General features: G+C 43.8%; 1 protein-coding gene across 1 annotated transcript in view; it reads left to right on the top strand.

The window, feature by feature from the left end:
• Positions 1–18,171, top strand: part of CDYL2 (chromodomain Y like 2) — a 543,748-nt gene that overhangs the window by 296,116 nt on the left and 229,461 nt on the right. The gene's annotated exons all lie outside the window — the stretch shown is intronic.

Raw genomic sequence — 18,171 nt, 5'->3', positions numbered from 1 at the left:
CTTCAGGTACAACCACCACCGTAATTTTGACAGTGTCACTGTTTTAAAGCGAACCGTAAAGAGCACGAATTACAAGAGAAATATATGATTATCTAAAATCCAACTCTGTGTTTGAGAAGATTATTTTTCGTTACAATTAGCTGCATACACAGCAACAATCAACCCAGTGCCCAGAGAGACACGCTGCTGCAGCAGTGATTCAACTTGGTTATTAAATATACTCCTCCGAGCGGGAGGTGATTCTTTGGAGCACGGCCAACCAGTTAATCCACAACAAAACCCAGCAGTGCACAACCATTATTCTTGTTTTGATTTACATGTTGAACCTGCTCAACAGTCGCAGCACGCACAGAAGAAACTATGCAATTCGAGGAGATTACCAATCTCACAGAATCACGAGCGGATACATTCGCATTCACCAATGAGGAGACCACAAGAATATACGCTTTAATTAAAGATGACTTCACTGAATTTACAACCACACACACCAAGGAACAGCACATTAGACAACTAATATATCTGTCCAGGAAACAAATAAACCAACGATTACATTAAAGCACGACGATACAGTGCCATAAAGCCCAAAAAATCCCACGAGGATTGAGAATATCCTTAAAACCATCTTTGTGTAAGAACACCCAGAAATTCACAGACAAATGGTATGCAATATTAAAAAAATTGTTCCCTTGAGCTAATTTTAATAATAATAGAAAAACTTTCCAATATCCTTGAACAACTAGAACAGGAAATTGGAACTGTAAAAACGTAATAAGACAAAGTTATGACCCCTGAAGAACTTACAAAAACATTAGAAGATATTAACAACCAACTGCAGAAACACACCCAGGAGGTAAATGAAAGAAAGATCAGGAAGTTTCGAAGAGACACCATTGATTACAAGTTAGGGGAGGTATTTACACGTGGGCAGACATTTATGCGAAAAGAATACAAAATCGACCATACACAGTGCACAATGAACACGGACACATCATCATCTGATAATGATGTCACAGAAACTACAGGAAGAACTAAGAGTTCCTACTAATCACGCACAAGAACAACCAACCACAAGCGTAACATCAGGCTCTTCTTGTTTTTTAGAGGTAGGCCAAGACGAAAGGGACGACCCCGGCGGAGAAAAAGAAAAACCAAGAGAGAAGGGTCCCCCTCAAACGAGGAATGTCACGGCGAAAAAGACAAGAAGAAAGGGGCTCATTGAAGAATTTAGTGATTAACATATCAGATGTTCAACTCACCGAAGTTCAACTGCAAATACTACAGAAAGGGAGTTCTTTTGTACCAACAGCCCACACAAACCGAGTAGAAATACACACACATTTTTTTAAACTTATGAGGAAGTTAAGATTACGGCATTTTTTTGAATACGTTGTGTCAGAAAAGACAATTGAAGAAGAAGAAATCTTGAAAAGATTAAGACCACACAGCACATCTATGGCTCCAGTGAGCCATAAGACTTTAGACTTATTTGAACAAATGGTTAAACAGGATCTTTTTAACACTCAATTTTCAGAAAAAAAGCTCCATGAAGAATCTCACAGCCAAAGAATTTGGCATACTACGATCAATTTCCAACAACATGGCCATAAGTTGTCAAAAGGTGGACAAAGGAGGAGCTCTAGTGCTTATGAATACGACATATTATTCACAATAGGTCAATGAACATCTACAGGATGACAACACCTATGTGAAACTTGATTCAAATCCCACCGTGGAAATCAAAGCCACCCTGATAGAAGTCATTCAAAGAGCAGAAGACAAAGGTACCATCAACGCAAGAGTTAAGAAATATCTAATACCGAACAACCCGATCAGTCCAACATTTTAAATGGTACCCAAAATTCATAAGGACGCACTAAGACCACCTTGCCGTCCAATCGTTTCAACAGGATGGAGTATCCACAAACCTGTAGGAAAGTTTTTAGACAGATATTTACAACCATACGTACTCAAGATGAAATCTTTTCTGAAAGACACTACAGATGTCTTAAAAAAAATTTGCAGCATTACACTACCTGATGGGGAGAATCACGTACTTTGCACCATCGATGTTAAATCGCTCTATACATCAATCCCACACCAAGAAGGCATAGAGGCAGTAGAAAAAGTTTTATTAAATTCTGAATATGAAGAAGACATGCAAGTATTCTAAATGGAACAGTTGGATTTTACACTCATGCATAGTTACTTCAGATGGCAGGACAATTGGTATCTCCAGAATAGTGGAACATCAATGGGAAATAGTGCGGCATCCAGATATGCCAATATCTACCTGAATGAATATGAGGAACAACACATCTTGAATGCTGAAGAATGGAAAGATAATTTAACATTATACTTATGTTTTATAGATGATATCTTCATCATATGGAGAGGCACAAGAGAGTCTTTAGAAACTCAAATACACAAATTAAACACTCTAAATGAGAGAATCCAATTAACATTTGAAATACAGGATCAAGCATTTAACTTTTTTAATGTGTCCATCACCAAACTGGGATCGAGTTTCACTACAGACATGTACTGAAACACTTTCAGATATTCCCCTGACGAAGGCATCATATGTCGAAATGCATGGGGAGAATGTTACATGTTCATACCATATGAATGCATTATGGGAAATGAAGTTTCATTTATAAAGAATGGCTCCATGTGAAAGGAATGTACAGTAAAAATATTACTTTGGAATTACAAGAGAAATATATGATTATCTAAAAAACAACTCAGTGTTTGAGAAGATTATTTTTAGTTAAAATTAGCTGTATCACAGCAACAATCAACCCAGTGCCCAGAGAGAAACGCTGCAGCAGCAGTGATGCAACGTGGTTATTAAATGTACACCTCCGAGCGGGAGGTGATTCTTTGGAGCACGGCCAACCAGTTAAACCATATCAAAACCCAGCAGTGCACGACCATTATTTCTGTTTTTGACATCCCTATATGTGCCACCCAGACTTCACTCCACGAAACTAACTGACCTTGGTTCACATCTGACCTTGGTTCACATAAATTAAACCTGCCTGAGGATGACTTACTGTGGGCGGTGATTGTAATGTGGCGCTCAATGGCGACCTGGATTGGTACCCACCTAGACGAGGGGAGACCTCTGGGAAGCTGTTTACAGATTTTCTTGGCGCTCTGGGCCTGATAGATGTCTGGAGAGTATGCAACCCCTCGGCCAGACAGTACACTCTCCTATCTGAGGTTCATGGCAGCATGTCCCGAATAGATTACATCTTTTGTAAATCCACCCAGCTCCCCAGGTTTGGAGGGATCTCCTTTCTTCACAGGGGCATCTCTGTTCATTCCCCTTTTTATAGTATAACATGGAGGTGACCCATCCCCACCCACATGCCCGAAATGGTCCTTAACCCTTGGTACCTCAAGGTGCAGGCGATTGGAGATAAACTCACGGAAACCACCAACAGTTATTTCACCGAGAATGAGGGCTTGGTGGATTCAGATGCTATACTGTGGGAAGCGTACAAAAGGTGTTTTTGGAGTAGTGGGGTGGCAGCAATAGAGGGTCATAGGAAAGAAAAGCAGAGGCAGTTAGAGGAGTTAGAACATGAGATTACCCTACTGGAATGTGATCTCTCTGCGTCTGACACTCCAGACAATACACACAAATTACTCATGAAACTACTCATGAAACAAACTGAATATAGAAACGTGGCTGAAGACGCAGCCAGGGCCCAACACCTGGCCACTCTAAACTGGGTTTATGATATTGGTGATAAGGCTATCAAATTTTTAGCCGGTTGGACAAATGGAAAATGGCCAACAGATGGGTGGCAGAGGTTGTGGACCAGGATGGCATGAAATGGCAGGACAAATTCGAGATTGCGAAGGCATTCACGGTCCACTTTGAGCAGGTCTGAACCTCTACTCGGACCTCCACTTGAACGATTCAAAAGAATTACTAGCTACCCTGAAACTATCTATTTTAGAGGCCCAGGACATTGAAGACCTGGTTTCCGACTTGACTGTTGAGTAAGTGACCAAGACGGTTGACTCCTTGCAGTACGGAAAAGCTATGGGCCCCAGCAGCCTTCCGATTGAACTCTAAAAGTCAAATGCTTCCACAATTGCCCCATTCCTCATACGGATGTACGAGGAAAGTGTATACAAGGGTGTTCTGCCTGAAACGCAGAGATTGGCCAACATTGTCATCATACACAAAAAGGGTAAACCCCTGGAGCATTGTAGTTCTAACAAGCCTATTTCTCTATTAGACCCGGAAGTTAAAATACTAGCCAAAATTCTGGCTCGTCGTCGTCATTCCTCCTTAAACTGATACATCTGGACCAATCTGGCTTTATGCCGACTACAAATACCAATCTGATCCTTAAATGCCTTTAAGGAGTCCTGGGTAGAGAGGCCACAATCCAGAGAGACTTGGTAATTGTGTCTTTGGATGCCAAGATGGCGTTCAATATGATAGAATGACCCTTTTTATTGACCGCACTTGAGAAATAGGGATTCGGGGATAAACTCTTATCCTGGGTACAACGTCTCTACTCAGAGTGATTGGCCCGATTTACGGTTAATGGCGAGCGATCAGCATAGTTCGCATTACACAAGGGAACGAGGCATTGTAACCCCTGCCCCCTTGCTATTCGCCTTGGTGCTGGAACCCCTGGCGATATGGATTAGGGGTGACCCCTCATGAGAGGCCTCAACTGGTCGGACAAGATATCCCTTTATGACGACGACATTCTGCTTTATCTGGCCTGGCCACACTTTTCTATTCATCGTGTCCTATATATCTTTGCCCAAACGTCAGAAATACTCAGGCTTTACCATCAATTGGGATAAATCCCTGGTGTACGTTCTGAGTGGGGAATGCCTGATCCTCCCTTCAGATTGCAAAGTTAAGATAATTGCAGATGGTTTTGTATACTTGGGTATGTATACTATGGTGAACCCGACAGAATTCTACGATCGCAACCTGGCTCCTCCTCTACGTCGGTTCCAAGCTGTCGTACAGCACTGGAAGACACTGCCCCTCACTTTACTGCACCGTAATATTTTATCACCATTGAATCGGAGGTTCGCTCCCTCCTTTGGAATAATGGTACCCCTCAAATAGTCCTGGACAAACTTACTTAAAGTTGGTACGACGGTGGGATAGCCCTGATAGCAACCACACGTTATTACTGGGCCTCTCAGCTAATAGTTCTCATTCATTGGGTGCATTGACCAGGGACGGAACCCACATATAGAATGGACAGACACTATATGGTCCCTGGCAATTAAGAAACAGGTCCCGAAATACACTCCTACCTCCACCACAATCTCTCTCTGGCTCTCTGCAAACACCGCCTTGGGGTGGAAGGACAAAATCACACAGGTCACCCCGTTGCTTGACTCATGTCAGTTGGGAATGTTATTGTTACAACCTGGATTTGATAAATGGGACTTGATTGGCCTCCCAAGGGTGGGAGATTTATGGGCAGGAGGAAGGGTGATTCAGTTCAGTGATCTCCAGCGGGATTACCAACTGCATAGTGGAGAAATATTTAGATACCTTCAAGCGCACAGTGTACTACAAAAAACTGTACCTAAGGATACGGACTTGCCAGACTCCTCGCCCCTAGAGGGCAGATTGTTAGATGACTATCTCCACGAAAAACCCCTTTCATTAACTTATCGTAAAATATTAAATAACACACCAGACACTCTTGGGAAGATGTGTGCAAAATGGGTGGACGATGTTGGGGACATTAGTGATGAAGACTGGCAGGAGGCTTTGGCTTCCCCCGCGAGGTGGCGATTCAATCCCGTTTTAAATGTATTCAACTTAAACTGCTCCACAGAGCCTTTTACACCGGTTCAGTGCTTGTCAAAATGGGATTTTGGGCTACTCTACTTGTCCCAGAGGGTGTGGTCAACCTACCACCTATCTACACCAGTGGTGCGATTGTGCGATCCTCCAGACTTACAGAGGAAAGGTCAGATCAGCGATGTCAACAATTTGTCATAAAGCTCTGGTGGTTTCACCCCGCCTATGTCTTCTTAATATCTGGGAGACCACCAATTTGTCTAGAACTGAGAGAATCTGTGTCTCCCTGGGATGCATGGTTGCAAAGCGGAACATAGCGAGGACATGGATGGGGGTGGCAATGTTACAGGTCAGGGATTAGGAATCAGATATGGACTGGTGCATGCAAGAGGAGAGGGTCATATACGAAGGCAGAGGCTGCCCACAAAAATGGACTAGGATCCGGGGGTCAATGGAACAAGGGTAGAGGGATGATTTGTACAACTTTCACAGACTCTTCTCCATTTTCAGCAGACCGTGAAGATGAGTAATCTGGCACTTACGATATAATGTATATAACACGAGACTTCATTGTTGATCCCACGGATTGTTGTGATAACAGACGTACCTCTGCACTGTGTTTGATGAATAGGATGGAAACTGTACTGCACCTTATGCTATTATTTTTTGTTTGTTTGTATGGCTGTTATTCTTTTGTTTCTACAATAAAAAGATTTCTAAAAAACAAATCTTTTTGAGGGATTTCGTTTCTGGGACAATGCACAAAGCTTTGGCATCTACGTTTAGAATTAAGAAATTATATTATAAAAAATAAAATTTTGTTAAAATCAATGGTAAATAGGATAACATTGTGACTAAAAGAGAAACCCTCGATATACAGATGTGTGCTAGCGAAGTCTATGGAGTTGATGGGTACAACTAGCCTATCCTGGTTATCCCTTATAGATAACCGATATCTAAGCAATATTTTATGCTTTGGAATTAGTTTGTTACTCTGATCTTACATAAACATCCTCTGATGGAAGTAAACAAAGATATTGGACACCAAAGTTAGAAGCATAACATGCAACACACCTACTAGTACTGGATTAATATATTTGTAAAGAATGAGATATGTCCCGTCTTGTTCCCTATATATAAAATTCGGGCTGCATGCTGTGCCTGAGAACAACTGTTAGAAAGTGGTTCTTACCATCTGAGCCACCCTGGTTTTTCACTTTTTGAACACCAATTGTTGAGCTTTTACTGTGGAGGAGCCTCACAAGTTAGGACTTACCCACAGTATACTCATGATGAAAGAGACTGCTTGTTGATTTTACCAGTGTTTCTCTGATGAGACTAGCCTACTGCGATGCAGTCGGAGTAAGGGGCACCGGGCTGGTTACATGCAGACATGTGTGTACATGCATTTGCACAAGTGTAAAGGCAGTGCAGGGGAGATTTCTTGCCGTGTGCAGCCTAGGAGCAGCTACAAAGTGAATGGTGTGGCAGTACCTATGCAGAACTGGGTGGTGACATGGAATAGGCTTTATACAATGGGAAGAAATATGTAAGGGAAAGTCAGTGTGCTTTACTGTTCTCACTGAAAAACCATGTAATTATTCTCCTATGAGGATGGGGACCACATGGGACAGTTTCACTTCCCTAGGGCCTAAAAATTCCAGACACACACTAAAAGTCCACTGTAACTTAGGTGAGAAGAGGTATTCTGCAGAGCGCAAAGTCATATCTGTACTGCTTTTGGGTCATCCAGAAATGTCATATTCCTCTGTGTCAGCTCATAACCAGAGCCTGGCTGGAGCTGACCCTGCCAGGCTGGATTAATGACCTTCCTCCCCAAGCTGTAGTATAAGTGGTGTAGCTCTTCATGACAAGCATTCCAAGGGCAAAGGTCTCCTCTCCAAGAAGAGAAGATGGGTGGGGCTACAGGTAATACAACAGCAGCTGTCACCTGGTGCCAGACACCAAGCTGCTCTGGAGAGAAGGCAGCAAGGGGGTATGGAGATTTGTGAGACCATGTGGCATGAGACCCCTGGACGATGCCATTTTGAACTAACCCAGAGACCTAGGCAGGAAGGAGGGTGTCGCTATTTGAGAGTGAAAGCCGAAACTTCCTGCCAGCCCCCTCCAAATTCTTTTAAAAAGGGCTTGCACAGGAAAAGGAGCTCTCTCTGGGGTGTGATCTGCTGAGGAAGACTGGCGCTGGAGCCTGGCGCCATGGGCAGCTGGAAGGAAGAACCTCCAGACTGGCCCAGGACCCTGACTTGTGCCACAAGCGGAGACCATGACCAGTGAGCAGAAGCCTGGGCCTCTGTGCAAGGGGAAGAGAGGCCCAGGAGGAGAGCCGGGTGAAAGACTGGCACAGGGAGCCTGTTAAGACCACTCCTAGCTGAATTTGCCCTCCTTTAGACCAGGAGGGCAAAGGAAAGTGCTCCCAATGACTGGGGAGCACCACTAGGAGCAAGAAGTGGAAAACCTGGGAAAGATTTGAATTTGAATTTAATTTGAATTTAAAAATATTTATTAAGCGCACATATACCTAGCGGTCTCCCTATCGGACCCCTGGGGGCTGAGATATGCCCCCCAGAAGGTTGGCTCTCTAAGGAGATCGACAACGAAGCACATGGGGCTCGGCCGCCGGTCTCAAATATGCCCCTGTGGTGGGTCAGGTCCCGAGGTCTGCCCCTTCCAGAAGAAAAGTCACACTCCCCAAGAAAATTGGCCACGCGGGGTGCCAGGGGCCCACCCTGGCCCCCGACGAGAACGGAGACCAGGGATTGGGAAGAGGGGCCCGGGATCCCAAGTGGCTGAGGGGATGGGCTCAGAAGATGGCTGCTCGGAGCTGGAGCTCCTTAGGAAACCCTACCTTCATCCTGCCGAGCAGCGCTCCGCTGCCTTATTCTGCTTCTTAAACCAACGATTCCTCAACCGGAATGCAGGCAGATACCCCGGAGCTGAATTCCGTAGTTCTCCATACTTCCATAGCGAAGATATCTGTAATGACGGCAGTTCGATCGATCCTGGACTCGCTGGTCCCGAGCCAAGCAGAACAACTGAGGCGCAACACCTTCGCTCTCAACTGAGCAGCAGCCCTCCTAAGTGATTCATGGCGGAGGCCCAGTTAGAAGCCTGACGATAGTTGGGGGACGCTCAAAGCACGGAATGGAGACAACACTGATCCCATGTGAGTCGCGCCAACCATTTCCACCACTCACAAAGAGCTCGAAGACGGTGAGCTGGGTCATCTGTAACTTCACCGGTAGCTCTGTGAGGCTAGATGGTTAGCCCGGAAAGTCTGGGACTCTTAACCGTGCCCTCCTTTAGTCCTTATGGGCAAGACATTTTCAGCGAGTGCCTGCTTTGTTCATGCGCCAGATGCCAAAATGGCCCGCGCAATCGATCGACGGCAGGGGTCAAAGCTACATCCAAGGGAGAACCCCTGCCCCCTTCTTTAGCATAAAGGCAGCAAAATTTGTTTTGATACTACAGTTACTGCCCTGTCCTTCTGAGACAACCTTGATTAGCGATATAATAATGCGAGTAAGACTGTAAAGTCGCCCTGCCTGTCCTGGTAATGTCGGCTGTTTCTCCCCCGGTTATCACTGGACATCATACGTTCCCCCTAAAGACATGTGAACCGTGGCTCTATTCATCGTGCCGATCCACTGCTTAGTTTGCACCCCCTTTCATCCGGATTATAGAAAATTGTTGGGATCTTCCAAATTTGTACATCAAGGACTCATCCCCCCCTGCCTAACCTCAAGATGGTCGCCTCAGTCATTGACTCTGTGAACTCTCCAGTCAAGGAGTACTGCCGCGCTCCCCATGAAAATTGCCCCAACCGGGGTGCCAGGAGACCACCCTGGCCCCAAAGACTCTGGAGAAAGGGGAGCGCCGTTGTACCCACCTTTGAAGATGCCATGGGGCCCGGGACCCCATCTCTGGACCCGAGTGGAAGAGGAGGAGGGGAAGTGCTGCTGCACTCTCCCACAGCAGCGGGAAGGTAGGGGGAGTGCCGTCACACTCCCCTGAAGACCCGCCACAGAAGAGGCCGCCTTTGTGACTGCCGGCCAGCAGACCAAAATGGACACTCCGGCTCCTCCAGCCGCACGTGAGGGTAAGGGCTGGGCGAGGAGTCGGCAGGAGCAACCGGGGGTGGCTCCTCAACATTTGGGAACAAGGAGGTGCGAGGAGCTCGGGTGTGACCGGGCCCCTGAAGAACCACCTGAGCAGCTGGGGTGGGATCCCGGAACTGCATAACTCACCTGGGTTTCCGGGTGGTACTGTGCCCCCCACTGAGGCACGACGATGCAGCGCGAGGCCTCCAGCAGTGCATCGCTGCTCTACCCATATGTGCGGGCTCGAGTGAATCTCCCCATAATTCCTTGCAGGACTGGACCGGCCTGCAATAAAGAGCAGATCGTTCTCGGTATGTATTGGCTCCAGCAGGGTGGCATCACCACCAGGTGTGTGCCAAGGTGCAGGGGGAGCTGCAGGAGCAACGCAGACTCCCATATAACGAAGAGACATCCACCCCCTAAGTCTCTAGGGGAAGTAAAAGAAACAACCGCTCAAGGCCCCAGTCAGCAGCATCCCAGGGCTGGAACTTTTGTTCTGCACCTGGGCGTGCATTAGGGAATGCCTCAAGGTATTGATATCTGGGCTGGGGATGTCTGGAGAAGGGCATCTCCTGGAGGTGAAGAGGTGCAGTTGCACGAGAAGTGCATTTACCAATCTTATCTATTTAGAGGGAATGAGAGTCACATGTGTAATCAGAATTCATAAGCAAAGTGGGGTTATGTTGCCTGAGATTCCTGCCAGGGTGTCTTGCTGCAAATGCTTAATCCTGTGATTATAACTGTGATGCCTTTTAGGGGCTGTGATTGTAATGCATTACAACTGTTTTCAGCTATGATAAGTACCTCATTTAAAGTGATGTCTAAACACATATTCTTGCTGCTGCTTCAGGTGAAGAAGAACCCAGACTGTTAGCCCCTAAGACGTAGAGGTGTATACTGCATGGACAGTATGAAATGCTCAGTCAGGGTTATAGATACCCAGGGCAGGTACCTTTTTTAATGCTTGTTGAGATGATGGGGTGGGTCGCCACTGCGTGAGGGTTGAAAATGTTACACAATGTCACAAAGTAATTACAACAGCTTATGTATATTTGTAAATTGGTGCATAGTATTGAGTAGTGTGTATGTTTAATCAATGTGCTCTTCCTTTTATAAATAAAAGTACAGACTGGACAATCAATTATTGAGTTTTATACCACCCCCTGAGCACACAGATATTATTATTGTATTTTTCTCTTCTTATTCTTCTCTTATTACATAAACAAGTCTATGGCAAGTCAGTATATATATCTGAATAAGCAAAGTCCACTCCTTCTGTGGTTACGGCCGCTTCAAATTTTATTCCAATCAGACTTTTCCGTATAGGTGGTACTATATCGTTACCATGGATCGGAGATATGGAGCCATTATAGTCCTCGAGCCACATTTGATGATATTCATTGTGGAAATTGTATAAACTCTGGAATGAATTTGACACAATGAGAATATACTCCTAATGGTTACTGAGATAAGAAAGGAACTGGAAGAGACCGGATTTTGAGTGAAGAAGATTATTGGGTCCATGGAATTTGATATAAAAGGATTGAAGTCCTGGTAGCAAAATGTAGAAGTTAATTTCTTGGATAAATTGAGGAAATTAGAGCCCTGAGGAAGTCAATGTGATGTATTAATGCACGACAAAACACGTGTTGGCTGATGTACCACCTATACGGAAAAGCCTGATTGGAATAAGATTTGAAGTGACCGTAACCACAGAAGGAGTGGACTTTGCTTATTCAGATATATATACTGACTTGCCATAGACTTGTTTATGTAATAAGAGAAGAATAAGAAGAGAAAAATACAATAATATTATCTGTGTGCTCTGGGGGTGGTATACAATTTTGTTTACGTAACTACAGGAGTTGTGAGTGTTGGATACACACCCTTTCTCTAGAGGCACCAACTTTTTACATTCTGAGTTAATAATCCCTGATAATTATTGTGGAGCGCTCTATAGCCTGTTAGTATCCAAACTTGCAATTATTGAGTTTTATTTCTGCGTACTGATAAATGGCGATTATTAGCCTACACCACCTCCCTTGAGTAAGCCTTAGACTGCTCTACCACGCTACCCTCTGAGAGCCAAGCGCTATAATGGGGTGTTTAGTTCCCAGTGAAGGACAAATGTGCCATGTTATTTGTGCAGGCCTCACAGATACTGCCTCGTTTTCCAACAACAACTATATGTATCTCTGAACGGCCAAGGGAAGGGAATTTTGCCTGTAATCAATCTTTATTTGAAACCATAATTCACTTTGTAATAGTTTGCACTTCACATGTTGGACCTTGGGCTTTTTACCCCATTAATGAAATGTGGTACAGCACTATGATGCTTGACATGTTTTGATTTCTTCAGATTTCGCCTCCAATCACTGGCCCTCTAGACTTTGAAGCTTCTAAATGTTCCTCTTTAGAGTGTGGCATAGACTAGGATGACATAATGCAGATGAGACATAAATAACAGCATGTTTATTTCTATATGATCGATCATCTGGAAGAATGGGGGGTTGCCATTTTTGGCACCATGAGTTGAATGCTCTAATTATTTGTGGTATTTGTAATTTTTTGTGTTTGATAGAATGAGTATCAATGTCCAGGATAGGGTCTGCCCCTACCAGGATCTGAGATGTATTCGCTAGTAAATATGTCCATGTCCATAGAGTTAGTGAATTGTATCCCATAGCATCATGTCGATTACAGGCCTCGTGTGCTGTGGACGTACATTTTCATATTTCACATGACTTGTGCAAGTGATTCTGTCGATGTTGAAAAATAGCAATAACAGTAAGAAGCATTGGTATTAACTGCAGGTTAAGATTCTGATATTGACCATTGGCTTTCATCGGTGTGATATGGAGAGCGCCACCTTAGAGTTATTCCTGTGATTTGAACTTAAATTTCAAAGTGCTGCAGTCAAATTATCAGTGTTGTAAGCCCCCTCAAATGGTACTGGAGCTTTATCTCCAGGATTTTCTATGGGTGGCTTGAATTGACTAAACACTTTAACAGCAACACAGTAGTACACTGTTTGTTTAGGGTCTTTGCAAGCAGACACTGTGCAGGGATGCATTGTTCTTTGATGTAATATAACGGTCTGGGATAATGCGATGCTTGATAAACTATATGCACAGTTTAAAAAACAGTCTGAAGTTAGGATTCTCCATTTCTAAAAACGTGAGCTACGTTCCAAGTGTAGAGTGCTGAAATCTTCACGATGCCTTGTTTATGAAATATGACATCTTAAGCTGTGCACAATTGGGCCCCTTGGTAGTAATTCTGTCTTGTGGAACAGGGTCATTTCTGAAACTGAACTCTGACAAGACGGAGGTCCTCATCCTGGGCTCTTCACCCTCCGCCTGGGACGACTCCTGGTGGCCCCCCGCCCTGGGCACCGCACCCAAACCGACAGACCATGCACGCAACCTGGGCTTCATCCTGGACTCCTCCCTCTCCATGACCAGGCAAGTCAACAACGTTTCCTCGGCGTGCTTCAACATCCTACGCATGCTACGGAAGATCTTCTGGTGGATCCCCACCGAGACCAGGAAGACCGTCACCCAGGCCCTCGTCACCAGCCGTCTGGACTACGGCAACGCCCTCTACGCCGGTACCACCGCCAAGCTCCAGAAGAGACTCCAGCGGATCCAGAACGCCTCAGCCAGACTCATCCTCGACATCCCACGAACCAGCCACATCACCGGACATCTAAGAGACCTTCACTGGCTCCCCGTCAACAAAAGAATCACCTTCCGCCTCCTCACCCACGCACACAAAGCCCTACACGACCAGGGCCCGAGCTACCTCAACAGCCGAATCAACTTCTACGCTCCCAAACGCCACCTCCGATCAGCCAACCACGCCCTCGCCGCCGTCCCCCGCATCCGAAGAGCGACTACGGGAGGAAGGTCCTTCTCCTACCTGGCCGCCAAGACCTGGAACTCCCTCCCAACCGACCTGCGCCTGACCCAAGACCACCTCTCCTTCAGGAAGAAGCTGAAGACCTGGCTGTTCGAGCAGTAGCAGCACCCCCCCCCCCAGCGCCTTGAGACCCTACGGGTAGGTAGCGCGCTATACAAGTGTCACTGATTGATTGATTGATTTCGGGCAATAGTGATCAATGAATGGTACAACTAAGACTTGAGGTGTATGACTACATCAGATATGTCCAGGCCATGAATAAATATTAGTGCAATGGCATCGCCATCTCTATTGGTTAGGCAGGAGCAAATCTGCTTAGCCACCTCTGGGTATTAGTGCGCTTTGCAAATCCAAATTTCATTTAAATCTTAAGAATTACAGGTTGTCTGACACATCTGAAGACTGATCTGTGGAATGTCTGTTCTGAGGTTTAAGTTCCATTTCATTGTTCCAATATTTAACATGGCTTGCGTGATTACTGCCAAGCCAGGTCATTGATGTATTTAAAGAGGTAGCATTAAATCTTGGTTTCTTTTATATAATGAAAACCGTGAATATTGATTACACCTGAGGAGCAGAAAGTCTTATTAATTAGGGTAGAATGAATTTGAAATTGTGGTATAGGAGATTATGTCCCTGCAGCTGAGTTCTCCTCTGTCTACACAAATTACTCTATTAGTCTTTTGCAAGCAACTCAACTAACTATGCTGTTAATGTTTATCGTGGTTAGGTTTCCGTAACACCTAGAACCATTTTCTTTGAGCATGTTGTGGATTCCTATGCAGTTTTTGCAAAATGAAGGCTGTAGAGTCACACTCAGGAAATCTAAGCCTCAAATCATGGGCAAACATGACCAACTAAAATGATGCACCTGTGACAAAGAACAAAAACAGGAGGAAATATGCCATTGAAGTAGCAAAGTTTGTTCATCTGTTAAAGCAGTGACTCCCTGAGCAACTTCAAATGGAGCAAATTTAGAATGCTAACCGGGCAATTAAAAAAAATTAGTGGATAACTTGACAGAATTGTCAGGAAGATATGACGAAATAGGAGAACTTCTGGCATCAGTAAATTGTTGCTTGTTACTTTAGCATCCGTCAAATGATTGAACTCTGCAGGGTTTATCTCAATGTACCCCTGCATTTATTAGTAAACTGATAAAATAAATGTTACTGAAAAAATGGAGCATCTGTGGAAAGAAACCAAAGGTATAAAAAGGTAAGTAATTAGTAGAGCTGAGTATAGGATTGTACTTAAACTCTGTTATCGCTTTCCTTATCACCCCTTACTTATGGAGCTGGATTGCAAAATAGCAAAGATATTATATGGTGGATGATTTGTCTTGGTTTGTTAAATTCTTTAGTGTTTGCGAATAGCCACTCATAATGTTTGAAGAACAGCAACTTGGACATTTAAAAATAAATAAGTACCTCGACTTGATATCACCACAGCCGGCTGGAAGGCTATGAAGCCAGTTATAATTTTCTAAATATTTTAGGTGATGGAACAAACCACTTTTGCCAAGGGATCTGTAGCTACCAACATAAAAAGCTTGGCCTTAGATGCTGCTAGATTTACAAAAATTACTTGGGGACCAAATTGTTTTTGTAGAGTTTTTGCAGGGGAATAGTGCATGCCCAGTGGCTTTGTTGGTCTGTTTTTGATTGCATACAGGTGCTGCCTGAGGTCATGTGTTTCTCGACAGTGTGTTTTAATCTGGCCACCCAAATCTAAATGACTAAAAATATACATCCTGAACTTTCTCAGGGTGACTGTAGTCTGGAGAGTCATGACACCACTGTAAAAGGTATCTTTGAAGTGCTGAACAGGGAACATAAATGTTCCACTGGTGATAGAGAACCTCTTTTCTGCATCATGTTTGTTCAAAATTGTATTGTATCCAAATAGCTGGCTAAATGTTGTTTTGGGCTTGTTTGATTTTGGTTAAATAAAATCTGTATTTTCTGCTGAGTGCAGTCCACACACAATTGTGAATGTAACTTGCTCTGATTCTTTAGACGCATGCAGAGGGAGAAGATTTTGTTGTGAAGTAATATACAGTTGCTATTAAAAAAGTGTCATCAGTGTGAGAGTGCTTTAATGACCAACAATTCTTGATGGTAGATTGTTTAGTGATGCTCATTATTTGAGAGCATTATACAATATTTAGCCACTTGCTTGAATGCTCCTATGATAAAGCAGCTTAGATTCAGAAGTGTGCTTCTTCGCAATGCAGGGCTATGTCACATTTGGAGGAGGTAAAATAAAAGCTGAAGTAAAGATTTCTGTTTGCCTGTTCTTTATGTTCCCCAGACAAGAGGACACCAGAACTGGATATATATATTTTGTGCAGCTATGATAAACAAGAATACCCTTATGAAGTTTCTGTACAAATTTGTGTTTCCTAGGAACTTCTTTAAATTGTTTGACTGACGCTTGTATGGGCCATTTTCCAAAGGTTTTACTTTCTCCACATATATACCCATCGCCTTTGGACTGGTTAGGACCCCAAAAAGAAGACTGTATCATTGTTGAAAAAACTGTTTCCACTTTAATGCTGAAAAGATGCTTTCACAAGTGAGTGAGATATTCAATCATATTGTGGCAACATTCCGCCAGTGATCTGGAAAAGAACATGATATCATACAAGTCTACCACAACATAGGAATCTGGGACGTTTTAAAATTAGTTGATTTTATTATGCTGTGGGGTTGGGGCTATACATAGTCACAGAAGCATAATGAGGTACTCATAATAGGTTTAAAGGCTGTTTTCATAGATCCTATCATATTGTATTCCACATGCAAAGCCAGGTTAGGAAAGTTAAGAGGGTAGCCAATTGTAATTGATCCAGAAGGACATTGGATAATAGTTTTCTGCAGTCAATGCACAGGCTAATCTCCCTAAGACAATCGGGGACACAAATATGGGAGCAGCAGCTGGAGTGCTGAATAGAAACTTGAGCCAGATTCTCAACTAAATATTTCCACAATTATTGGGACTTTTCAGACAGTTGGTGCCTAGCTATAGTCATGAGGATTCATTGCCCGTGACATTAACCGTATCTTGCAATCATATTGTGTGTGTGTCGGGCGGGGTTGTCCTGTTCTTTTTCCACTGAAGTCATCTGAAGACATACAAGAAGGGATATTCTAAGTCGGGAGCAACATTTTCTCATTGATTTGTTTTTTTCTAACCATACTAAATCATGAGTCTTTTTAGTTGGAAACAGCTTTCGTGATCATAGGGAAATCAACATGTTTACCTGTTTCGCTTGCCAATGTAGGGATTGATATTGGATAGCAGGAACAACTAAAGCAACAATGGCACTTAACACTTTGGTGTACAAACCATCATACTGTATGACTACATGTCCTTTAATTACATCTCCTAATGTAAGCAAAGTACTAGCCACACCCTGGATTGTGACTGTTTTCTTTGTTTCGTTTTTACCAACTGAACTTAAGAGTGACTAGAAAATAGCCTGTCAATAAAATTACCTGAAACTCATGTAGTCATAAGCACAGAGCGAGAGGTGGAGGTTATTGCATTAGCGGAAACAGTAAGGGTGTTGGGTAATGAGAATGAGTGTTGGCAGACCATTACTAAAAAGTGCCTACTAAGATTGAGCAATGGTATGCCTCACCAGTTGTTGACATTTGTGTAGAACATATCCTGACTTTCCATACAAAAAACAAAGTCCATCTTCCAATCGCCATTCATTTGCCATGGAAGTAGAAGACTGTCATACATTACTTGAAGGAGTGAGTGAGGAACTTATAAGCATTTCTTTTCCTTGAGGACATCATGGTGCTGTTATTGACAGAAACAACCAAAAGAATAAACATCAAACTGAAATTAATACATGGAGACTGCTCTGAAAGGTACCATGGTGACAGTATGTTGAAAGAAATCAGTAAGTGGACACAATACACATGAAACTAGAAGTTGCAAGTTGGGGTAAAGAGGCAGAACAGAGATTAGGTATCGGATCCTAGAGTGAATACAGGTGGAGTGTACGAGGCACAGTATCTTGAAGTGAACCCAGTGACTTTGAGAATCCAATTGAGAACCCCATCGAACTTCATAGATATGGTCAAAGTTAGGCATGTGTCAGACAAGCCAATGGCTATTTTCTGGACAACCTGCATGTCGGGGATGATCAATGATTGCAAGCCAATGTAAGAAAATGTTGACATAGAGCAATAGGCACGCCACCTCCATTGTGCCTCACTGCAGTTTAGGCTGAAAGGGAGAAATCTTTTTTCAGAGTCTCATTTAGCAAGAATATCATGAAACCATTCAATTCCCCTGTGCTCCAAAACCAAG

The sequence above is a fragment of the Lissotriton vulgaris genome, chromosome 12 (assembly GCF_964263255.1).
Source record: "Lissotriton vulgaris chromosome 12, aLisVul1.2, whole genome shotgun sequence".
Taxonomy (NCBI): Eukaryota; Metazoa; Chordata; class Amphibia; order Caudata; family Salamandridae; genus Lissotriton; species Lissotriton vulgaris.
This window is presented reverse-complemented; position numbering and strand designations above follow the sequence as displayed.